This window comes from Meles meles, chromosome 13 (genome assembly GCF_922984935.1).
Source record: "Meles meles chromosome 13, mMelMel3.1 paternal haplotype, whole genome shotgun sequence".
Lineage (NCBI taxonomy): Eukaryota > Metazoa > Chordata > Mammalia > Carnivora > Mustelidae > Meles > Meles meles.
The window spans coordinates 78,666,886-78,693,213 of record NC_060078.1 but is presented as its reverse complement, the minus strand read 5'-3'; the positions used below and the strand labels follow the sequence as shown (position 1 = coordinate 78,693,213).

The window sequence follows — 26,328 nt, the reverse complement described above, 5'->3', positions numbered from 1 at the left end:
CTCTACTGCATACAAGTTAAAAAACAAAACAAACTACAGTGCTAAAAAACAGATCAGAATTGCTAGGGCCTGAGGGGCACCTGGGTGGCTGAGTTCTTAAGTGTCTAACTCTTGGTTTCAGCTCAGGTCACGAGATCGAGCTCTGCACAGGGCTCCCTCTGCACTCAGTGGGGTGTGTGCTGGAGATTCTCTCCCTTTGCCCCTCCCCCTCCTCTCTCTCTCAAAATAATAAATAATAAATCTTGGGAAGAAAAAGAATTGGCAGGGCTTGGGATAAGGAAAAGGACCACAAAGGAACATAAATCAAATTTTTTTGATGATATAACTGTTGTGTATCCTGATTGTGATGGAGCTTACACAATTATATGCATGTGTCAAAACTTACAGAACTGTGCCCTAAAATGAGTAAAATTTACTGTATGTAAATTATACATCAATAATCCTGAATTTAAAGATATCATATACACTCACCAGATGGCTAAAATTAAGCTAAACGACAACATGAAATGTTGTCAAAGATGGGGCGCATCCAGAATTTCTGTACTGTTGATGGGAATGTAAAGTGATACATCCACTCTGGGGACAGTTTTGGCAATAAAACCAAAATAATACACCTAACCTCTGACCCAGCCATTCCATTCCTAGGTATTAATGCAAGAGAAATGAAAACATGTATTTATGCAATGACTAATTCACTAATATTTAGAGCAGTTTTATTTCTAATAGCCTCAAACTAGAAACAACCCAAATGTCCATCAACACATGGAGATAAATAAAATATAATTTGTCTATACAATGAAATACAGTCTACTGTGTAAAGGAAATACAGCCACATGCCACAATATAGACGAAACTCACCAAACTGTAAACTTCAAACGGATACAGTTTATTGTATGCAACTTAAAGTTCCAAAAAGTTAATTTAAAAAATCCAGTAGCAATAAAAAATTCATTGATAGAACTGACCATACATAACTTTTTTTTAAAGATTTATTTAAAAAAAAAAAATTTAAAGACTTTATTTATTTGACAGAGATCACAAGTAGGCAGAGAGGCAGACAGAGAGAGGGGGAAGCAGACTTCCTGCCGAGCAGAGAGCTCCATGCAGGGCTCCATCCCAGGACCCTGAGATCATAACCTGAGCCGAAGGCAGCAGTGGCTTAACCCACTGAGCCACCCAGGCGCCCCCATGCACAACTTTTTAAAAAAAGCTTTTGCATGGCAAAAACCTGATAAGCAAAGTCAAAACCAATAGAAAATATTTACAACTTACATCATCATAAAGGGCTAATCTCCTAAACATTTTAAGAGCCTGCAAAAAACGTCAAGGGAAATATATCAGAAGTTCAAGAGAAAAATGGGCAAAATGCATGAACAGATATTCTGCAGAAAAGATATAAAAATGGCCCTTAAAAATAAATAGATGCTTGACTTCATTCATAATAAGAAAAATCTCAAAATAAGAGACACAGCAGGCATTGCCACTGACACCATAAAGGCAAAAGCAGACCTGATGTGCCTAAGAGCACGACAGCACTTACGAAACACCTCCGAAAATAAAAGGCTTGATTCTGACCAAACCTCTAGATCTAACTACCAACTGATAGGGAACACAAAAAACAGGGAGAGAACATGGGTATTCAAATAGCAAAATCCAATCTCTCACTCTTTCTCAAGTAAATAAAATCTTAAAAAAAAAAAAAAATTAAATAGGGGCGCCTGGGTGGCTCAGTGGGTTAAAGCCTCTGCCTTCGGCTCAGGTCATGATCTCAGGGTCCTGGGATCGAGCCCCACATCGGGCTCTCTGCTCAACAGCGAGCCTGTTTTCCCCTCTCTCTCTCTGCCTGCCTCTCTGCCTACTTGTGATCTCTGTCTGTCAAATAAATAAATAAAATCTTGAAAAAAAAATTTTAAATAGACGTTAAAAACACCGACTATTTTGAAAATTGATATTAGGGGTGCCTGGATGGCTCAGTTGTTAGGCATCTGCCTTCAGCTCAGGTCATGATCCCGGGATCAAACCCTGCATCTGGCTCACTGCTTGGCAGGGAGTCTGCTTCTCCCTCTCCCTCTGCCCCTGCTTGTGTTCCCTCTCCAGCTGTCTCTCTCTGTGTCAGATAAATAAATGAAATCTTTAAAAAGAAAAGACAACTGATATTAGGATACTGCCTAGCTGTATTAAGAAAATGGGTCTTTATTTTCAGTGTGATAATGTTATTATGGTTATGTCACCAAGAAAATGAATCCTTATCAGAGGTATCTGATACATAAAATAGTACCTGCATAATCTAGGAGTAGTGAATGAAGGAGGCATGGCCTGGCCTGACAGTTGTTGGAACTACATGATGGGTACTATAGTTATACAATTCTAGACTTTTGTGGATGTTCACAACCCTTCATAATAGAAAAAAATCTGTGTTACAGAGAGATACCATTTCTCACCTATCAAACTGGCCAAAGGTCAAAAGCTTGCCAATACACTATATTGGTGAGGTTATTAGAAGACAGGGACTCTTACATTGCTCATGAAAAGGCAAAATGGTACAACCCAACTGAGATGAATACAGCACTATTTAACAAAATCACACATGCATTTACCCCATAACCCAGTAATCCCACTTGGTATTATTAATTCTGAAACTATTTTCAGTTTTAGTGTTCATAAACTAAACGAAGTAATGTTTGTATCTGTTCGTACATTTTGCCCATGCCCTAGGTGAGCTCACTTGTTTACGTAAGTCTACGTACAGATGGCTTCCAACAGCTATCTCCAGCCCTGGACATCCAGCTGAACTGTGGACTCATGTATACAACTGTCTACATATCTACTTACTTATCTAACAGACATCTCAAACTTAAACAGCATCAACCATTCCCCTTAGAAACCTGTTGTCTCGGTCTTCCCCATTTCAATAAACAACCACTCCCTTCTTCCAGCTGTTCAGGCAAAATATCTTAAGAGTCAGACTGGAATGAATCTTCTTTCTCTCTCATTACACATCCAACGGATCAGCAAATCCTGTTGGTTCCATCTTGTAAATATCCAGAATCCCGCTACTTCTCATCACTTGCACTGCTGCCACTCTGGTCCAAGCCATTGTCATCTCTCAACGAGATGAATGTTCCGTGCTTCTGCCCTTGCCCCCATCACTCTATTCTCAACACAGCAGAGTGATTCCATTAAGACATATGTTTAAGTGTTTATTCAGTAAACCTGTATTACTACTGGCCACGCACTGTTCCAAATATTTAAATATTAGCTTAATACTTAGAACAACTTTACAAATGAAAAAACAAAGCACAGGGAATTTTAAAAACTACTTGCCCAAGGTCACAGGTTTAGGAAATGGCACAGCTCAGATTCAAACCAGAGGAATCTAGCTCTGGAGCCCAGATTCTTCAATACCAGGTAAAGTCACTCTGCTCAAACTCTTCAACTTTACTTACTAGAATTACCACAGGGTTGTTAAAAGTCCTGATGCCAAGGTTGGACACCCCCCATCCCAATTAAATCAGAAACTGTGGAGATGGGGGGGGCCTGGCTGGCTCAGTCAGAAACAGAGGTGACTGTTGCGCTCAAGGGGTTCTAAGTTGAGTCCCACGCTGAGTGTTTAAATTATTTAAATAAATAAAAATTTAAAAAAGAAAGAAAGACACTCTAGAGATGAGATCTAGACATTAGTACCTTTTTCAATCTCCCCAGACTAATTCCAATGTCCAGCCAAGTTTAAGAACCATTGTTTCAATGTGATCTCATCTCATTCAAGTAAAAAACCAAAGCCCTTACAAAGACATACAGGCTTCACCTACATGCCCCATACCTTATCCCAGTCCCCCCTTGGTCACTCATCTGGCTACTGGACTCCCTACTACATCAGACAAGCCTCCCACTCAGGGCCTTTGAACTCAAATATCACATTCTCAGAGAAAGAGTGACACCCTATCTTGACACTAACTAAAACCGCAAGTGTGAACTGTACTGCTGTCCTGTCCTGTCTCCCTTTCCAACTTTATTCTCCTTGGCATTTGGGGCTAACAAACAATATCATTTACTTATTTACCTGTTTCTTGTCTGTTTCCCCACACTCGGATGTAGGCTCCACAAGAGCAGTGATTTTTTTTTTTTTTGGATTTACTATTGTTTCTTCCATGCTTAAAACGGTGCCTGACACATGGGAGGCACTCAATAACTATTTGTTGAATGAAGTATTAAGGAGCCCATAATGATTCCAACAAATACTTTCTTCCTCCACAATGGCTATATTCAAGTATAATCAGCACAGAGTGCTATGTTAGTTTCAAGTATACAATATGGTGATTCAACAATTCTATACATTACTCAGTGCTCATCGCAGTAAGTGCACTCTTGACGCCCTTCACCTATTTCACCCAGCCCACGCCCACCTCCCCTCTAGCAACCACCAATTTGTTCCCTGTATTTAAGAACCCGGGGTTTTTTCTGTTTGTCTCTTTTTTCTTAGTTCATTTGTTTTGCGTCTTAAATTCCACATGAGTGAAATCATACGGTATTTGTCTTTACCAGACTGACTTATTTCACTTAGCATTATACCCTCTAGATCCATCCGTGTTTTTGCAATGAATATTAATATTCCAGTTCCTAGATAGAAAGCTGCTTTTTCCCCATGAGACAAGAAATCCTTTGGCAGATTTAACTGACTGGTTTGCTTAGCCGATGGAAGGTAAAAGTTTCAAACGCTATATTTCTATTTGTATTTATACTTTTTGTAAACCTGGTATGAGGCAAGAATAGATAAAAGTATATTATTAAAACCTTTCCCCAAATGTATCCTCACTCTAAGGTATAGTTAGATCATACAATCAGTCATCAATTAACATTTTCACAGTTAATGCTTCATCAATCAGGACTCAGGAAGTAAGCCAAAAAATCAAAACAAAACAAAAATCAGGGAGACACAGACAAAAAATAGGAAAAATTAAATTCTGCACAGTGAGACGACACTAGGCCCACAGGGCTTCACTATTATTAACCAGTGTTGAGTGGGACCAGCCTTGTTGTCCCAAATTTGCTAACAAGCTCAAAGCTGAGGATATACAGACATCAAGGATCAAACACCTGGGAAACCAGCACTGACACCCCTTCCCTCGCACACATACCCCGAAGGGCTCTGGCACCACAATCAACACTTTATCGTCACTTGATAGAAACATTTGACAGAAGAGAGGGAAAAAACTTGAAGTCTTCCAAGTCTTCAGGGAGAAGACACGGAAAGGAAGGAGGCATTCACCCCAAAACAATGGCAGGAGCCCTCTAAGAGAATCACCAAGAAGAGTTTACAAGAAGAAGAGACTGGCATCCCATTCTTCAGTTCAATGTCTACTTAAGAAGTAGACTGAGTCTGATCTGTACCTATTTGAGCAGTGGCACAAAAAAAAATTAACAAGAAATGTAAAGGCACAAAAAGGGGGGGGGGGCAGATTTATAGAGCTAGCATACCACCGCTTGGCATCACAAGGAAGTGAGTTTCTAGTGGGTTAAGTGGAAGCTGGGAGGTAGCTAGACTTGAGCTGTCTTGCCGTTATCAAAAAATCTGGCTGTGGAGAGAGAAGATCCCCAAAGTACCTCACCCCCACGCACTCCTAGGAACCAGGGGGTGGGACTGACAGGTCACGGACAAGGAGGTGGCCGTATAGGCCCAGAGCAAATTTCAAATCCAGGAATTAGGGGCACTGGGGAGTCTCTCTGTGAGAGCTCACCAAAAATTCCAGGGCAAATGCCTATCAGTGGACATCAATGGCCTGCCATTGCTAATCGAAAGAGGGCTTTAACAGCACCCAGTAGGACAGACGTGCCCTTTTCCATTTTTCTTCTTACAAGTCCCTGACCAAGTAGATCCCAGAAGAAGAAAGAGAAAGAGGAATTCTGGGAGCATACCACAAGTCCTCCCCAGTCCAAGTATTTCAAGTAATAAGTGCCTGACACTGGGGTAGGGAAGAACTTGAAGTTGACCAGCAGGTGAAGGGTTAAACTGAAAGAGGAAGACTGGAGTTTTCATCGCTGTAAATGATGGAAAAGCTATCATTTGTCTGTGATGTGACGAGTGGGGAGAGAGGGGAAAGAGGAAGACCCTACATATCACAGTTCAAAGCAGTGAATGGTGAAAAATAAAATTGTCTCCTGTTTGTTTTCACCAAGCTCAGACTACTCAATAACCTGATGATATATGGAACATCATCACTGCCCTTAGTAATGAGAGGAAACACCAGACATGAAAATTCCCGTGGGGGATTTACTGTACTGGGTAAGATGCTGCATTAGAAGTCCTCTGAGATTGCTTCTAGTTCTAAGTGCCTGAGATTGTCCTCTCTTCAAGAGATTGTCCTTTCCTCACAGAAGCCAGAGTTCAATGGTTAAACTGTAAGAGGCTAGATTATATAAAAGGATAAAACCACAACTTTTTGAAAAATAAAATTGTCAGACTGACAATAATAAGATTTCCGTAAGAAAAAATATTTAAGACTCAAAGGCTTATTCGATGCTAAATAATATCCCAAATGACACTGATTTTCTTTTATAATCAAAAGACATTTCAATTCAAATTCTGATACAAAGTCCCCCAAAACACTCTTTCCCTGCATTCAAAGCAATTCAACTAATCAAAAGGCTTCTAAAGATAAACAGCAAATATGTTTGCTTAAATATCTTCTAGGAATTAATTATAAGCTGAAATATTCCTTATTACAGAGCAGCTACTAGGAGAAAATATTACTCAGAGTTCAATGGTTTAATGTTACTCATTAAGCATAACTGAGTCCTACTGCTATAACAAGTATCAACATGAATTTTTATTTTTAAATAAAAACATCCTGTATTTTTATGTTTCTAAAAATAATTAAGCATTACAGACAAGCATCTAAAACCACCAGATGTTTCTGCCCTAAGAACTCTCTGATACCATGTTAATACCTTTCTAAATTCTGTGTACCTACAATGGTGAAAATAATTAACTCAGTTTTAATATTTATTTCCTACTGAAACCATTTTATTATATTACTGAAGTTCAGAAATATGAGAGTCTAGAAATTTAAAATCAAAATTTAATATTAACAAAAGTAAAATGCTCAAGCATGTAAAGTAGTACTTCTATATTACTTCAGCTCAAAGCTGAGGCATTTACCACTACTATGGGGTGTGAAGTTTTCAGTCTCATAAAAGCAGAGTGTTAACTGTTACCACATCTGAGTAACTACTATATTGTATTCAGAAAATGATCTCCCTTCCATTCTTAAATGACAGAATTATGTAAACGAGAACAACAACTTAACATCTAGCAATATTTCAGTATCAAAGTCTAACTTAAATTACACTAATAAGTTATTTCATAGATTTCACTCGGGGTTACAAATTATCACACAGTCAAAATAACAGGAAGTTTTAGGGTAGGACTATAAGAACTTTGAAGCTTAAGTAAGTTTTTTGTTGTATTTTTAAGCTGCATTAGACATTTCTAGAGGAAAAGCCTCTACAAAAATATAAAATGTTTCCATCTTTCCTAAATATTTTCCCGGGAGAATTCAATATTGTCATATCCTATATGTTAACAATAAACACGGGAGGACTGCCCACAGTGGCTTTTTAAAGAAAATATCCCAGTGCTATTCTTAAAGTCCTTAAACATTTCTAAAGAGGTCCTTCCGGCTTATGAACTCATAGCAGTTTCCTAACAATTGTATACTTATCCTGTTTTACTGTCTCTGCAGGTCTATGACCAACTCAAATTGACACACCACCTCTCTTTCCTATTTTGCTACACTGCTAAAACTGGAGAATAAAAAGATACAAACCTCTCTCCTCCCCAAAGCAACCACAGAACTAGTAACTAGCAAGATAAAGTGCCATATGAAGCCGTTTCAGCACACATAAATCACATCTTCTTAAGTCACAGAAGTTACCCACTACTTAACCACAAAAAGCAAATCCAAAGCTATATCCCTTGATATTCCTTGATACGGCTCTCTCTTCAAGAGAAGCCCATCAATGGATATTCTGTGGGGTTTACAGCACTATAAAATAAATTAACCATTAACTCAAATTCTGCTAAGCTCAGACATTCTTGTTTAAATATATAAATATTCTAAGATGTAATCTTCCTTGGGAAGATTTGGTCAAGATGAGGATTATTTAAAGAAACTCTATTTGGGGAAATATTTTTTGCCACAAGTGTATTAATATGAAAACGAGAAATATGACACGTTACAGGCATTTTAGTCAGAATTAACCTATTTTTGAAATAATAGTTCTTCAAGTCCTTCACATTGTGAAGAAAAACGTAGCTTTACAGAATGATTTTCTTCAAGTTTTTCTCCGATTCATATAAAGCTTAGCCAAATTTCGCTGTAAAGTGTTTCAGTGGCATTAAACTCACATAGAAAGTATGCAAGCTGAGTCCTTGGCGGGGTAATAAAGCAGACTGATCAGTAGTTCTAAGATAAAAGACAATGGTTATAAACCTCAGAGAGCACTACTTGTTCCAGTCATTAAACACACAGGAAATAAGATTTTCTAGTTAGAAAACTAATTCACAAAGGCGATGACTTCATTAAAGCAAAGAAAGTCCTGCTGAAACAGACACCAATCAATCGTAAAATAAGAAAGCAAGTATTACAGGGCTGGAAGGTGAAAAGGGAGAGAAAAATGGCACAAATTGCGTGCATATTTCTTCCCCGAACCTCCTCTCAGATCTACCCCCCCCCCCCAACAGAACAATCCAGTGCCCCGCGAAGGGCAGATGCTCTGTTTGGGGACTCAGCGTAAATAGAATTCGACAAAGGCAATAAATGCTATAAATAACAAGTCCGTTTTCACTCTGACAACACTTTCCCTTCTGATGATCTATCCAGGAGGGTCAACAGAAAGCATCTGAAATAAACCACAAACCACTCTGGACCTCCCCAAGGCGCTGCGGCGGGCAGCTGGCCACGAGGCTAAAAGACCAGGGTTCTTTCTGCTCGCCTCCCTGGTCCTACCTGCGTGACCTTGGGCAAGTCACTTTCAACGCTCGCACTGGTCATTTGCACCATTAAGGTGCGAAGGTAAAGCATGATTCTGTGGCACAGGGCGCAGTCGACTGCTGACTCCGCGAGCCCTAAAGTGAAAGCGCATGAAGACAGTAGAGATCGATGCCCAAGGCAGTGGAGCCCCCCGGGGCACAGCCCTGGAGCCGAGCCACTCCGACAGGCGTCGCCCGCCGGGAATCCCCGGACAGCTGTCCCTCGCAGGGCGCCCGGGAGCAGCGCGCGACCGTCCTTTCCAGCAGAGCCCCCGACCAGCTCGTCGGCGACCCCGATCGCCGCCCGCCTCCCCGCCCTCCCCCGCCGGACGCCGCAGAGGGCTGAGGTCAGGAAAACAATAAAAAGGAGTCGCGGGAAGAGGACGCCGCCCCCTCCCGCCGCCCCGGAGCCCGCGAGCAGGTGAGCCGGCGCCGCGGCCTCGCCCAGGTGCAGCCGCGCGCGGCGGACACACGGGGAGAAGGGCCGCGGGGCAGCCCGGGACCCTGCGTCGCCCGCCGCCCCGCACTCACCAGCGCCCGCCGGCCCCTCGGCGGACGCGCGGCCGCCTCCCTGCTTGCCTCAGTCGGCGCGGCGCTCCCGGAGCCCGGCCCCGCCCACCCCGCCCCGGTGCGGCCGCGCTCCTCACGCCCAACTTCACGTCGGCCCTCGGCCCGCAGCGCCCGCGCAGCCGCGGCCCCGGCTCCCACAGGCACCGAACTGCCGGAGTGGCGCCCACGACGGCCCGTCCACACACTGCGCACGCGTGCCCGCGCCGCCTCAGCCCCCAGACGGCCGCCGAGATTCCGGAGCCGGCACTCCCAGCCCGCGGAGACTACAAGTCCCGGCACGCCCCGCGCGGATCCCCGTGGCGTGGCGGGCCGGGCATCGGGCGTCTTCCTGGTTCCAGAGGAGGTGGCCTCAGCGCGTCGGGGCGGGCTGCGCATGGAGCTCTGGGCCCCCGCGCTGCGGCGCCTCCTGGGATTGGTAGTCTTTGAGGATGGAGGGGCTTGGTTCGGAGTGGGGCGGGAGGAACTGGGGGTTCTCTGATGTCATCTCTCAGAGCTTCGCGGCCCAGGAATCTTTAAAAATAGATTTCGTTCCTTTGCGGATAATTCGTTTGCGAGCTGTTCCATAATCGGTCCGGGAAGTATAAATTCGCAGGCTCCTGCGTGACCTGAAGGAAAACGCTTTACAGCTCTGCGTGCCAACTCTTCGCTCATAACCGTTTCTCCCTAGAACTACTGGCGCCACCTCCGACTTTATCGGACCGGGAGCTTGGAGAGCCTTAAGGGAGGATGAATTCAGATTCTTTCACGGAAGGTGCCCCCATAAATATGTAGTCTCATGACTATTCATAAAAATTTACCGTATTTGTTGAGCACTTACTACATGCCTCATCCGTGACAGGCACTAGGTGTTCATATGGGAACAAGACAGACACCATCCTGCCCTCTTGGAGTCTGCGATCCGTGAGGGGAACTAGTCCTTAAACAAGATGATTTTAGATTTCAAGGCAATGAAGAAATGGCACAAGTTAAAGAGATGGAGAGGTACTCTAGAGAAGGCGGTCGGGGAAGGCTCTCTGGGGAAGTAATATTTGCGCTGAAACCTGCAAAATGAGAATTATTCAGACATGCAAAGAGCTGGGAAAGAATTATATGCCATGCCCTCCACGTGCATGGCACACACTAGGCTTTCAATAAATACTTGTTCTGTGTCCCTTTCCTTCCTTAGGCATGCACAGATTTAGATCACAGCCTTCACCCCTCAAAATCTTTATCAACGCTTTTCAGAACATCCTTGCTATGTGAAGATGTAGAGGAGACAGGTCGACGTGCAGTGGTAGGACAGGCTGTAGGGCTGCTGAGACAGAAAACACCAGGTAAATGCTGATGACCTGGTTACATGGCAGAATCCTGATTCCTTATCTTTGTTTGTGAACTGAGTTAAAAGTCTGGGCACTCAGCCTGGCCTCTCCCCATTCTGGTTATGAGGCAGAAAATTGGATTTGGAATTTGTCTTTATTAGGATCCTAAAGATATTGTCTCATCTGAATCAAAGGAGAAGTAGAAAACAACCTATGTGACCTTAGGCAGAGGGTGACATTTTGTCTTTCTTGACTCAGTGATTTCAGCTGCTGAACTTGAAGAATGTTCTCAGAGTCCCATAAGCTTTTGGAGGGGAAATACACACATCTTCCATGGGATGCTCCTGTCCTGGCTCTTTCAGACTGCTCATCTTCAACACTTCCAAGACGATGGTTCTGTTGCCTGTGTTATCTGTGTAGCCTTGCTGACAGCTGTCTTCTCGAAGCTTCATGTCTTCATCCATACAATGGTTGAAAGCATTTGGCCTGATCATAGTTTCTACAGTGGCCACAGCACTGTTTCCTTTGGTTCACAGTTGATTTGGGTTTTTTGTGTTTTTTTTTAAACTATGTGGCTGGGGCACCTGGGTGGCTCAGTGGGTTAAGTCTCTGCCTTTGGCTCAGGTCATGATCTCAGGGTCCTGGCCCTGCATCGGGCTTTCTGCTCAGCAGGGAGCCTGCTTCCCCCGTCACTCTGCCTACTTGTGACCTGTCAAATAAATAAATAAATAAATAAGATCTTTAAAAAATAAATTAATTAAATTAAAAAATAAGACTATGCAGCTAACATTTGAAAATAGGAAGATTTCAGGACAACTGGGTGGTTCAGTCAGTTGAGTGTCTGCTAGCTCTGGTCATGATCTGGATCGTGGCCCAAGTGGGGCTCCCTGCTCACCTGGGGGGCAGAGGGAGGGCAGTGGCAGTAATCTGTTTCTCCCTCGGCCCCTCCTCCCTGCTCGTGCACTTGTGTGCTCAGCTCTCTCTCTCTCTCTCTCTCTCAAATAAATAAAATCTTTAAAATAAATAAAAATAGTAAGATTTCACATAAAATGCCAGATGTCACCTTTCCAGTTCCTATAGACATTTGAGCTTGTCTTTCCTGACTAGAGGGTCTAAAGGGAGTCTCCAGCTCCAGAATCCTAGAAGATTCTAAGTGGGATATTTGGAACATACTTAAACCAAAACAAACAAACAAAAACTCCTGTTTATCTGAAATTCAAATTTAGCATGTATTTGATCTAGAAACCCTAGCCCAGAGATCAGACCTCTGAAGTGGAGAGCCTCTCCCTCATTCTGGACGGAACGTTATTGACTGAGTGGTTTTAAATTATTCCTTTGTGTTTTTGGCCTAACAAGTCCCAAAGTTTGTTCAATATTGAGAGCCACATGTACAGACAAGGGGGAGAGCCAGAAAAGTGATTCAGCTTGCCCAAAGACACTTAGCCAGGTGATCCCAGGGCTCCTTTGAGGTTGCGGTATAAACGGAACCTGTTAACACCCTATGGAAGGGGGAAAGGATGGAATTCTCAGGATCAGCCAATAAATAAATGATCAGCAGTGACCAATAACAATAATGGTGATGACAATAATAATAATAACCATAATAATACTCTTCTCTCTCCTTTTCCTCCAGCCTTTTTTGGATGGAGAGATTATTACATAACAGTGCTCTTAGTGTGTTTGTTTTTGTTTTTTTGTTTTTTTTTTTTAAGAAGAAGAAGTATGTGGAATATTCCCTTGTTGAAATTACAGTCTGAGTACAAACCCAGAACATTCAGGACCCACAGACAGCACTGAGGAATGCTGGAATATTCCATGGCTGCTTGTCATCTGAAGAAAAGGGAGAGGAGGAGTCTGAATTGAAGAATCTGCAATTTACCTTGAAAACATCACTCTCCTCTTCCTCATCACACCTTGAGCGTGTAAAGAAAGCACTTCGATGTTGCATTCGAAAATATTTATCGAGTCCCTTCCGTATGCTTACATGCAGGATCCTGGATCCTCCACATAGAATTAATCCTTTTGACAACATGAAGAAGAGCAGTGTAGACAAGTCACATTATGATCCAAAATCACACAGAAAGTTAGTGAGCACGCGTCACCTCTAAAATCTATGACCTCCCCTCACGGACACTTCACATCTTCCTTCCTTGCTTTATATTTTTCTCCTTAGCAATGCTCGCTTTCCTGCACATTATATCTCTTATTTATCTATCCTGTTTATTTTTGGCATGTCACACTAGTGTGAAGCCTGTAATTGTTTGCTTTCGTTTTTGTTTTTGATCTGTTTCGTTCATCGCTGTATCCTCAGTGCCTAGGACAGAAATATTTGTTCAGTGATGAAGGCCACTAGCCTGCTACACGGATAGGCAGAATCAGAAGTCGACAGAAGCAGCAACTCCAGAAATAAACCCCTGTTCTCACTAGAAATCAGAACCAAGATAGAACAAGAATTAAACATGAACCAGACACTCTGCAAACCCAGCTTTGGTTCTGTCGTGCCTTCCAGAGACTGGGTGGCCAAGAGTGAAAAACAGCTCTTCTCTGTTTTTCGGTGTAAAAATGAAAGCCACGGCAGTCGATAGGGTTGCTGTTCCCGTGGAGTCATCGGAAGGCTGGCTCTCCCCGCCTTCCCATGCTCTGGGCTTCAGCCAAGCGATAGGAACGATGAGTCTCAATAATTACCCAGGGTGGGGTGGGACCGAGTGACCTGCCCAGAATACAGATCAGGTGACTGGATGCTCCTTCTGGAGCTCATTCTTGCGTCCCAGGGCTGGAATGCAGCCCTTCAGGGAGGACCTATGAGGGACTGTCCCCAAGTCATGCTCGCAGAGGTGTGAGAACAGGATTTCAGAACAGGTCAGCAGTCAACCCAAACTCCAGGCCCAACAAGAAAAAAAAGAGAGAGAGAGAGAGAATCAGGGGAAATAATTGCCTCCAAGATTTTTAGGGAGAGGAACCAGGTATGTCCTGCCTTAGGACCCCTATTCCATAGGTCCCTTAAAAATCCTCTGCAACTCCTGTGATCTCTGGGGTCTGGTGAGTTTCCGGCCCTGTCACACACCCCAGTAAGGTCATATTTTAATTATCCTGACCACATGTGGCAGGTCTGGGATGCTCATAGGCCCTCAAGTTGTGGAGCATAGAAGGCCTGCTATCATCCAAACATGTGACCTCTTGCTCCAGTGTGGCATGAAACCATGAAAAGGAAGATTTTCTGAAGCCAAGGGGCTTGTCCCGCGTCACAGCTGGGTAGCTAAGTTGAGGAACATTCTAGAAGGTAAAGGGCTCTTTCTTTCAGACAGAGCTGGGAGAAGATCTGGGACTGAGTCCATCTTGGGCTTCACACACTCCTTAGCCTATGGGAATTCCTCCTCAGACCTCCTCAACTCGCATGTCCCACTCTAGCTAAGGTCCTCCTTGTGTCAAAGGCCACTGGTTTCTCTCCACTCCACCTTGTCCTTCATCTGAAGAGTGTATTTGCCTTCAACAAGAACCAATGCCTCAGGCGTTTGGGAGGGCTGCCATGATCTGACCCCCAGAGGAAGAGAAGTGGAAGTCACAGCTTCTACCACAAACCCTGTGGGCATCATGGGTCTCACCCCAGGAAAGGACAGAAAGGAGCTAGCGCTCTGAAGTCCGTCTGCACTGACCAGCTCTGACCTTCGGCTCCTTACTTTCTCTGAACCTCAACATTTCCTCATCTGTAAAATGGAATTGATAATTCCTACCTTACAGCTCATCATGAGTCTTACATGAAATAACACATATTAGCAAATATGCACCCAATTAGTGAGGTGTCTGGCACACATTCATGGCTCCGCAAATATCCATGACTATATTATTCACTTTAGTCCAATCCCCAAATTTGCCTGACCAGGATGGATGATACATTTAAAATCTCTCACTTGGGCAGCTGGTAGGTTCTAGAACTACTTTGATGGCTGTGGATCTCACACATATCTAGGGCAACTGGGATGGACGTACTCACCATGGTCTAGGATCCTGGGGAGTTTGGTGCAGCGGGAGAGCAGTATGGATATGGTAGTGGGGAAGGAGGAAGGGCTCCTTCAGAAGAACCAAGGATGCCAGTGTAAGGGGGATATGATGGCTAATTATATGTGGCAGCTTGACTGATGCTCAGATAACTGGTAAGACATTATTTCTGCCTCTATCTACGACAGTGTCTCTGGAAGGGATTAACATTTGAATCGGTAGACTTGAGTAAAGACCTCCCTTCCCAACGTGGGTGGGCATCATCCAGTCCATTTTGGGCCCAAATAAAACAAAAAATGGAGGTAGATGACTTCATGGCTGCCTGAGCTGAGGAGACATCCATCTTCTCCTGCCCTGAGACATCGGTGCTCCTGGACACCACCAGCTTTTCTGGCTCTCCAGCTTGCAGGGAACAGGTCATGGGACTTCTCATCCTCCATAGCCACGTGAGACAATTCCTATAATAAGTCTCCTTTCTCGTGTATCTATATCTTTGTGGCTATCTGTATATCTATATCTTTCTATATCTGTTTTTATTTTTCCTAATTAGTCTGTTTCTCTGGAAAACCTTGCCTAATAATAATACAGCGGGCCCTCAGTTTGCTTTCCCAAGTGTACCCCCACACCCCCTTCTGGCTAAAAAAGTAAATAAACGTAAATCAATTGACTTAGACTAGATCAGGACGGGGATGGCTTCTTCATCATTTTCAGTGCTGTCCGCCTCCCTCAGAAACATTTCGCTTTCACCTAAAAGCTGGCAGCCCCCCACCCCTCCCCCATCACAGCCGAACAGCAGGGGTAGCTCTAAAAATAGCGCGACTCCACCGCCCCCCTGGCGTGTAAATACATCTTTGTTCCGGCCAGTATTTAATAACTGTACTTTATGGTGAAACAAAAGCTGTAATTAGAGCCCAACAATGGAAGGTGCAGTCAGGGCTGAACAATACTCAGAATTCCCATGGTGGTCCCCCCGCCCGCAGCTGTGAGAACCACCAGTCTCCAGCACGAATTCCATTCACAATTATTCACCTAGTCCCATGGCGGCTTATTCCAATCAGGGCTTTCCTGCCTCCTCAGCGGGGCTGCCGAGAGGCTGCAAAGAGATGCTAAGCCTGGGCCCCTGCCAGGAGCAGCCGGTGCAGGTGTGCGCGCAGGGGCTGGCGCGGAGAGGCCTGCGCGGTGGCCCCGGGGACCAGCCAGACTGCCCCGGGGCTGGAGACCTCAGCAGCCACCGCGGCAGCAGCCCTTCATGCGCGACTTCCTTCAGATAAAAGGGAGCTTTGCACTGATTTCCTTAGCCGGGGCTGCGGTCTGTGCATTCCAGGGTAAGCCCAGCCGCTGGCTTCCCCTGCCAGGTTCAAGTCCTAGAACGGCGGAGAGAGGGGGTCTTCATAAGAGGGACTACAGTCTCGAGGCCTGGGGCATCATAGCAGGATCATTGGGAGTGCTCGAAGAAAATACTTGGGACAGGACCCCACCCCCAGACCAATGGCAATAGAATCCCTGGCAATGAGCAATTGACATCGGTATTATTTTTTCTCTGTTTTTGTTTTGTTTTGAATTGTTACAGACTGAATTGTGTTCCCTGCCCTCCTCCCCACCCCTCCCCCGCAATATGTTGAAGCCCGGACCCTCAATGGGACTGTATCCAGAGATAGGACCTTTATGGAGGTAATGAAAATTAAAGGAGGTCATAAGGAGGGGGAGGGGCTGACCCAATAGGATTAGTGTCCCCATAAGAAGAGACACCAGAGCTCAATGTCCCCACTGCTTCCAGCGATGTGAAGATTCTGGGAGCAGACAGCCCTCTGCAAGCCAACAAAACCCTCATCAGAGACTGGATCACATTTCCTTGTCAGTAAAATCGGGCTTCCCAACCTCCAAAACTGTGAGAAATACAGTTAAAATATTAAAATATTAAAAATATTTTAAAATACTTAAAATATGAAATATTAAAATATTTAAAAATTTAAAATATTAAAAAAAACAAACTTAAGCCACCCCATCTGTGGTATTTCGTTATATAAGCCCAAGCTGATTAATATATATAGCAAATTCCACAACTCTTCAGTTTAAAGCCCCATAAACTCTAACCACTACTCAGATCAAGATACATTTCATTTTTAAAAATATTTTATTAAGTGGGGCGCCTGGGTGGCTCAGTGGGTTAAAGCCTCTGCCTTCGGCTCAGGTCATGATCCCAGGGTTCGGGGATCGAGCCCCGCATCACATCGGGCTCTCTGCTCGGCGGGGAGCCTGCTTCCCTTCCTCTCTCTGCCTGCTTCTCTGCCTACTTGTGATCTCTGTCTGTCAAATAAATAAATAAAATCTAAAAAAAAAAAAAATTATTAAGTAATCTCTACATCCAATGTGGGGCTTGAACCCACAACCCCAAGATCAGTTGATAAGGTATGCCTTATCAACTGGGCCAGCCGGGTACCCGAAGATACATTTCTAACACCCCAAAAGGCTTCTTATGCCAGCCACAGATCACCACTAGTCTGATTTCTATCACCATGGATTAGTTTGACCTGTTCTTGAACTTCATGTAATTGTAATTACACACTACGTCATGTACTCTTTGGCGTCTAACTTCTTTTACTGCAGACTGTGTCTGTGAGATTTATCTATGTCCTTGAGTGTTGTAACAGGTCCGTTCTTTTTTTTTTTTTAATCACTATGTAGTATTTCATTTTATGAGTAAAGCACAATTTATCTATTCTCCTGTTGATGGACATTTTGATTATTTTCCCTTCTGTTTCTTTTTTCATGTTGCTTTCTCTGCCCAGAATGGCTTTTCCCTCTAGCCCCATCCCACTCCCTAATCTCCCACAAATAAAACCCACCTGCTCTGAGAGGCAAGCTTTAATACCCCAGTCAAAACTCATCATCCCTCGGAATCTTTCTGGACTTCGAGGGAGAAGTGACTCTCTCCCCTGTGACCGCACTACTGCCATTTTTAAATTATAGGGGTGCCTCTGGCTGGAGACCAGAATCGCCTTAGGACAGGGACCATGCCTTAATGATCTCTGTAGTCCCAGAGACTAGAGAAAGGAGGGTCAAGAAACAGTGGCTTGTTCCTAGGAGGTCGGTACCCTTCCAGAAAAGGCAGGTGTGCCTGCGGGATTTTGGAAGGGAAGGTAGCATAAAGCAGGCACATCCCTGCCCTAGAAAGGGCGCTGAGACTGAAGGACAGCCTGACAGGAAGTCAGTGGGAGAGACTGGGCATGAGCAAGGTGCAGCTACCCAGGACTCACTCCTGGTGATTTACTCCCAAGCCCCTAGGCTTACCTCCAGATGCTGAGCCCCACGTAGCACCCGTGGAAATGGACTCAGGCACCTGGGAGAATGGAGCCCTTGGGCAGGGCAACGGTGGGCCCGGCGATGACAGACGGGACTGCCATGTCCTGGCCTGGCCTGGAGCACCACCTTGAACACAGCCATAAGACCCCGTCCCTCACGGCTGCCGCCTCCTTTCCAGTGGGGCACTTGGATCTGGCCAGGAAGCTGGTCAGAGGAGGCCAGCAATTTTCATTGCATTTCCCGCCACAGGATTCCTTTTCTCTGATTTCTTTCTTGTCTTTCACGTAAGTCAACCAAATGTCAACCAACAGAGCTCTGTATCCAGGAGGGTAAACCAACAGCATTACTCAGAAATCTCGGTCTCTACAGCAACAGGTTTTTAACTATTTGGGCTCTTTGTTGTAGAGATGATTAACATTAGTTAGAAAATCTGCTTTCACAAGTACCTAAATGGTCACATCTCTGTGATTTAAGCTTTTTGACCCATGATGCTGTAATAAGGGGATTCTGTTGGTGCCAGAAAGATCTGAGTTCAAATTTACGGCTTATTGGCTGGGTAACTTCAAGCCACTCACTCTAGTGTTCTGAACTTTGGTTTCCTCATCGGCCAGGTGATCCCTCTGCTGCACAGAGATCGTGAGGCTGGGGCTCAGTGCCCAGGAGCTGTTGTGATAGCGACTTACCAGGACACTGGTAAAGGTAGGCACCCCCCTTTCCCCAGCCCTGTTCCAGGATTCATCATCTTTATTTTCTAACAACAAACAGTCTTTTCTCTGGAAGCTCTCCTGGTTATCCTGAAATGCCCTCCTTCACTTCATTCTGGTGCCCACACGCTGCCCGCCAGACTGTTTGTTTTGGATGCAGGAGGCCAGCCAGGGAGTGGCGGGCCTGCCCATGCAGTTCCTTGAAACAAAAGTTGCTCCCTGAGTCACTGCTGCGAGAAGCTATCCTACCCAAGCAAGCACCAACACGGGCATGTCAGAGGTAGGATGCCCTGTGAGCAGGACTGTTGTTGGGTAGAGTGGGTGCACAGGCAGAGTGATGAGGGAGAGAGGGCTGGTAAGCCAGGCACAAAGTGTATGCTTGATCAGGGGAGAAATGGAAAAAGGGGTATTGAAGGCTTTCAAATAAGAGAGGGCAGATCAGATTTGTGGGTTAGGAAAGTCTTTCTGGACTTTCTGGAAGGGAACTCATTCCCCTAGCCATTCCTGCCATATTCCAGCCTCTTTTCCTTCCTTTGCCTATCACAAATTTTCTGCTCTAGCCAAACTCCTAGACACACTTTCTGTACCTCTGTCCCACTGAAGTGCTCTCCACCTGGTGACATTTTCCCCGTGTTCAAGGCCTGGCTTGATTTTTCATCCTCCAGAAATACTTCTCTGTCCCCCAACATGTGTTCATTGCTCCCTTCCCAGAACCCAGGGTTCTCACCTAAATACTCAGTGGCCACCGCCACTCAGAACTTGCTGCCCTGTGTGGTTAACTCTCAGAGCACACAGGCTATAGAAAGAACAGAACTTCTGCAGTGAAAGAAACTGAGTTCAAGTTCAGATTCTGTCCTTAGCAGCTTGTGGTCTTTAGCGTCTCACTCAACCTCTCCGAGACACACTTTGCTCATTTTCACCATGGAGCAATGTGACGCATCTCCGAGGCCCGTGGCGGGTGTGAAGGGAATGTAAAGACAGTCTGTAAACAGTGACAGCAAAGAAAAGCTGGGAAAGGTAGGGGCTGCAGAGACTAGAAGACTTGGGGTGAGACCTGAGCTCCATCTCGTCCTTGTTGACTCTCTCTAGACAGGTCACCCAGTCCCTCCGGGCTCACTCCGCCTTTCTGTATGTGGCAAGCTTAGTACCTGCCTCTGGGATTAATGTGAAGATCAAGTATGTTAAGAGATTGGCAGTGTGCTAGCCCATAGTAGCCTGGCACCGGGTTTTAACTCTCTGCCGAAGTAGGACAGTAGTTGGGACTGGGGAGTACATACGTGTCTGTTGATTGCCCGGTTGATTTCATTCCTGACCCACCAAATGACACAGTGGGTGGGTAGGTGGTTGGATGGGTAGAGGGACAGAGGGACGGAGGGATGGAAGTATAGATGGGCAGGTCAGTAGAGGGGTGGATGAGTGGGTTGGCGGACAGATGGATGTTTGAATAAATGGGTGAATCAATGAGCGGACCATGGGTGAATCAATGAGCGGACCACCAATCTGATAAAAGAATAAAATCAAATGAGAGTCTGAGTGAATGAACAATGAATGGAGTAAGCAAGTCACGAGTGAATCATGAGGGATATGGTGGTAAATGACTGTTAGCCTTTGGCCCAGAGGCCCACCTCGTCCCCCTGGCCGCTGGGGTAGGAGTAAAGTGCTAGTTACTTTGAAGGCCCTCCCTTGGCAGCAGCTGGTTGCTCCTGCCCCGTAATCAGGGTAACCAGGTTCCTGGAGAGAAGCAGAATCCGGCTTCTGGGAAAGAGCATCTGGGCCTATCTTGGCGACAAGGATGAATGCATCTGGGACTCCATGGATGCAGGACGGTCCCACTCTGAGCCACCAGTGGGCAAGCTCAGGCCAGGGGCTCTCCCAGCCCGGTGCGGGGCTGTATCCCCAGCAGTCCCCGCCTCCTGTCTCAGAAAGGCAGCATTGTCCGCCTTCCTAGAGAAGAGGCAAGTAAGGGGAGTGGGTTTGGAGCCCAGAAAGAGGGGATCTAGAGAGAGGTGGGGGCATGGCCCCAACCCTGCAGATCGTGAGCCTGGGGGTCAGGAGATGGCTCTGTCAGTCACGGCATCGCCCGTGGGGCAAGGAACAAAGACACATCTGCAAAGGCCCAGTGACTGAGGAACCATTGACAGTCATGCCCCCTTCTTACAGTCAGGCTTCGAGGCAGCCAGGCAGTGCTTGCCTCTGTCAAGCCATTTATAGAGAAAGAGCCCCAGATAGGCAAAGAGTCTTGCCCAGGGTATGAGAGTCAAGCAGCAGAGCATGAAAAAGCCCAGAGTCTCTCAATACTTCCCACCCTTTTCTATGAGGCTCTCAGTATAAAGCCAAGACCCACTTGCAGTTAAATTAAAAGTCTCATTAAGGTCTTGCAAAAATCAGTCTGGCCTGCCAGCTGGCCGGTTACATACTACTGCTTAATTCCCCACTCGAGACCTTTTGGCATCTAGCCTCCTACCACTTCTTTAAGGCAATGAAAAAGCCAGAGATTTTTAATCTCCTCTTTTGCTAATGGACACACAGGTAAGCAGGCCAAAGTGAACAACCCATGTGGGCTGGACCCCGTTTTGGATCCAGTGTTAGACCCTGTTCTGTGCATATTGTCTCGTTTAGAGCAGACAACAGCCCGGTCCGGTATTTCTCCCCTTTTACAGCTGAGGACACGGGAGCTCATGCACCTAGAAAGTAGAAGAGCCGGTCCTTGCATTTCCAGCCACACCGACCATGTCTGTTTTAATAGACATACGAGGGCACTACGCTTCGTAGAAACACACAACCAGGTCTTTTTCATATCCTATTCTGCCTGCACAAATTCCCCAATGGGAAAACCCAAACAAATCCTTGCTCATCAAAGCTAGGGAAAAAAATGTCATTGACTCTAGCTTCTAGCTATCTAGATTACTTACATGAAAGAGGACCTTCTAGGGTATGTTAAGAGTTGGTGATATTATTCTTTAACACCCACGGCCTCAAAAAATTATTATGGGGGCGCCTGGGTGGCTCAGTGGGTTAAAGCCTCTGCCTTCGGCTCAGGTCATGATCCCAGGGTCCCGGGATGGAGCCCCGCATCAGGCTCTCTGCTCAGCAGGGAGCCTGCTTCCTCCTCTCTCTCTCTGCCTGCCTCTCTGCCTACTTGTGATCTCTGTCTGTCAAATAAATAAATAAAATCTTTAAAAAAAGTAAAAAAAATTATTATGGTGTGACCATTTTTGTTGCCGGTTGAAATATTTAATAGGCACTAGTCCGCAGAGACACACAATCTCTATGATTTGTCTTCTACTTGGAGTTAAAATGAAATTTAGAAATTTCTGGTTTAAGTGGGAATTTGAAATGAACTGAGTTAAGAGCATTCTCAAGGGCCTGGTGGAGAGGGGTGAGAGGGTGAGGTGAGGGGTTTGCCCAGGCCTCTGATCTGTGAGCAGAGAGGCAATGGCTACGTATTGAGCTCTTCAGAGGGGCTGTCACCCTAAGGAAGCGGGCAAGTATTTTTCCTGTGGTTAAAGCCCTGAACCACACATCTGTCCAATGAGCTACCACACAGGATACCACCCATTGCCCAGGCCAGATGGATATGTCTTTTCAGAGCCCTTTTATTTCTTTTAGACTTTAAATTAAAAATGACTCACACAGTAAATAGAACACAAAGAAGAAAGGGAAAATCACTCCCAAATGGTATCTTTCAAATAGTAGTCCCTCAAAAATCTGGTGAACATCCTTCCAGAGACCTTCCTGCACGGATACTTCCCCTATCGATAAAGCTAAACGATTTTATAGAATGACGCAATGCTCTACATAACTTTTTCTTAAAATGCTTTTTATTCAGACATACTGATATGTTCTTAGGGAGCGGCCAGGATAGTTCAAGGAGGCCCCCAGTACCCTTCACCCAGTTTACCCCAATGGGTACATCTCACGCCGTCAAGTACAACAGACATCCACACAACCCATGTGTCCTGTCCCAGCAGCCACTGAGCTTTAACTTTGGTTGTTGTGTTTGTCAGGTCTAGACCTCCCCTTCGACTCTTCTATAATCTTCTACGTATTTGTTAAGCCTTCTCTGTTCTCACTGACCATTTCCATTTTCCCTTGGTCTCAAGCATGTTCGTCATCACCCACGGAAGCACTCGCATGACTGCTGCTCTGAACGCTCCATCAGCTCATTCTAGGTCTGTGTCATCTCAGCCTTGGTGTCTGCTGGTCGTCCTTTTTCACCCAAAGTGAGACTTCCAGGTTCTCAGTATGATGAGCGATCTTTAAAACCTGGACATTTGGGTGTACTACGCTCTTCCGGAGCCCGTTTCCGTCTCGTGCTTTAGCAGGTCACCTGGGGCACACCCCCCCCACCCCGCCACCCCAGCCCGGGCAGGTGGTAAGAGGCCACCTTGTTACTTCCGGGTAGGGACGACATTCCAGGCTCTCTACTGAGTCTCCCAGACACCAGAATGGGAGGCGTTCCTGATATTGCCGGGCAGGCCTGGAAGTTCTAGCTCTCCACTAGGTCTCAGCTGATACCACCCTAGCTGTGATGGGCAGGGATGCTCGTTTTGTCCCCCCACGTTGCCTCTAAAGACACCAAAGTAGAGGGTGGCCGGGTTACTCCTGAGCAGCAGGAAGTCTGACCTTCCCTCTCGGTCTCCTCTGACGCCACCCCAGGGAGGACAGGGCTAGAAGTGCCTTGTAATTTCTGGCTGGCAGACAAGTCGAGGCTCCCTGGGTGTTCTGCGCCAACACTGGGAAGACAGGCTTGTTGTTACAGGTCCCATCTTTCCACTTGGCCTGTTCTGACACCCCCCCCCCCCACCCCGGGAGTGAGGGGTTAGAGCATCTCATTATAGTCCGGTAGTGGAGAAAGTCGAGTTCTCCACTGAGACTTTGCAGGCCCGAGCGGAGGTGGGGCTGCCGTTTGCTCTGTGATGCTTGGCTGAAGTGTGTGGTCATTGTTCAAGAGGTTTCTGTTTTGCTAGGCTGGCCCCCTCGCCTGGCTCTTGGGCTAGACAGCGCAGGCTGCTCTTGGACCTTTTTTGGTCTGCACCCATTGGGGTTTCTCGGTCGCCAGCGTCTCTGGCGCACAGGTTAGACTGTGTGAGGCAAAAAACAAAAACAACAACAAAAATAAAACAGGAGGGCTTGGCTGCCTCAGTTGATGGAGCACACAGCTCGCAACCTCGGCATTGTAAGTCTGAGCCCCGTGGTGGGTATAGACATTACTTTAAAATAAAATCTTTAAAAAAATAAATAAGGGCACCTGGCTGGCTCAGTCAGTGAAGCGCCGGCCTTGGGCTTGGGTCGTGGTCCCAGGGTCCCAGGGATCCAGTCTCCCATGGGGATCCTTGCTCAGCGGGGCGTCTGCTTCTCCCTCCGCCTCTCTGCCTCCCAGTTCCCTGCTTGTGCTCTTGCTCTCTCTCTGTCAAGTAAATAAATAAAATCTTTTTTAAAAAATTCTCTTTTTGCCATGACTTCCTGTTTGTCAGCATTCTCTGCTGATCAGCGACTGAAGGAAGCGTATTCCTGCCTCTAACTCAGAGTCCTCTCACTGGCCTGTAAACTCCATGAAGCCTGCTGGGTTGTGAGGAGAAACGGAGGACGGCTGATTCTCCAGCTAACACCTTTCACCTGCTCAAACGGTTTGGCCTTGTCAACCACTCGCCCAGGTTGGCCCCCGTCCCCAGATTGAAAAATCCCTTACTCCTTACTCCTTTAACTTTGACTCACAGGTTTGAGGCCCCACTCCCCTTGACACGGCTCCTCAGAACCCTTCAGTGTCGGAACCCCAGGGCAGACCACAAAGCTCTGTTCTGTAACCCTCGAGGGACTTGGGGACATGATGCTGGCATGCTGTCTGACAGGTGCATGTTGGAGCATCAAGGTCCCTCCTTGATCAAATGAGATGCTGTACATACTCTTGGACAGTATTTATTTGAGAGAGACAGAGAGAAAGAGAGAGGGAGATGGCGCACAAGCAGGGGGAGAGGGAGAGGCAGAGGGAGAAGCCAGCTCCCTGCTGAGCAGGGAGCCCAATGTGGGGCTCGATTCCAGGACCCTGAGATCCTGACCCGAGCTGAAGGCAGACACTTCAACTGAGCCACCCAGTGCCCACCCTGGGACATTTTTATAGATTTTGGTAATAGAAATTGTCGAGCAGGAGCATGCGTAGAAAGGAAGAGGGTGCAGTTCCCTGCCTCGTTCTGCGGGGGAGGTCCGTCCATCCCTCCCTCCCTGCAGGCCGAACCAGCCTCCACCGGTGACCCTGGACAGTCTCTGGGGCCGGCAGAGCTACTGCTACAGTCTGAAGTCATGATGGAGGAGGCAGGTGGGTCAGTCCACAGCCATGTGATCTGTCTCTGTGGCAAACACACTCATAGAAGGAGTCCTGGAAGGTGTCCAATCTGCCCTTGACCTCAGGCTCTAAGACATGTTCCATCAGATCCGCGGGTACCAGGTTTGTGAGGGATTCTCTGCCATATGCAACTGCCCTGGACCTGTCCTGGGCACAGCGCCTTGGTTTGGGTCCAGGTCGCCACCCCTGACTAGCAGAGGTTCCCTCCTCTCACCTGCGTTCTCTTCTTGAACCTTTCTGGGGTCCCTTAGACCCTCCCTCTCCCCAGTCCTGCCTCCAGAGTTGGCTTGGGTCACTCTCCACTCATTGGATTCCGGGGTGCAGGGCATGGGGGAGGGGCCCTCAAAAAGACCTACCCTTGGGATGGCAAACCTAAGGTTCAGACCATTCTAGCCCTGGAGGGAAGCTGCAACAAACAGATCTCCTAGGCATTATTATGCAAAAGGAGGTCTTGCCCCTGCTTGGCTTCAGGCCCTAAAACAAAAGCCCCTACTTAGGATCTTGACCTCCATCAACACCCGTTGTGTAATTTTACTCACAAGTGTTTACTGAGTGCCGTCACTCTGCTAGATCCTGGGGATCTGTTGGTGAAACACCAAAGATGCAATTCTAGTTCTTTCAGAGTCTATGTCCCACCTAGGTGGGGTGGGAGGGCCAGATAAGGCACAATGGGCATAATAAATGAGTAAATTATATGGTACGTGGAAAATGACAAAGTCACTCCAAGTAAAAGGAATTACTGATGCCAAGGAGGGGCGGGTGTGGTCAGGTTGGCCTCCTGGAGCAGGTGCCCAGTGTGCACACACCTGGAGAAGGTGAATGAATGAGTGAGCTGAGCGGATACTTGCCGGAGAGGCCCCCAGGTCCAGCTGCTATGGGAAGAGCCCCCCAAGGGCCTGTGAGATGGCATATTTGAAACTTTAGGCACTGAAAAGACAGCAGTCTGGACCTATGAACCTCCAGAAACAATTAAAACCAGGAAAAAATCTGTTAGCTCTAGATAAGAAAATGACAATATGATTATTAATAAATGTTCAATTAAACGTCCACATGCAATGTAACACGTCAACTTACTTAGTTGTGAAA

The 26,328-nt window shown here is 46.2% G+C and overlaps 1 protein-coding gene across 6 annotated transcripts in view; it reads right to left on the bottom strand.

The window, feature by feature from the left end:
• PLEKHA1 (pleckstrin homology domain containing A1) overlaps positions 1–9,715 on the bottom strand; it is a 55,294-nt gene extending 45,579 nt beyond the window's left edge. For 3 of the 6 annotated variants that reach the window (XM_046026429.1, XM_046026430.1, XM_046026433.1), the window contains exon 1: positions 9,560–9,714. The gene's annotated coding sequence lies outside the window, so the exon portion shown is untranslated. Of the gene's footprint in view, positions 1–9,559 lie in introns of all 6 variants that reach the window. The other 3 variants (XM_046026428.1, XM_046026432.1, XM_046026431.1) reach the window with 2 other exon arrangements.
• Between the last annotated feature and the right edge of the window lie 16,613 nt (positions 9,716–26,328).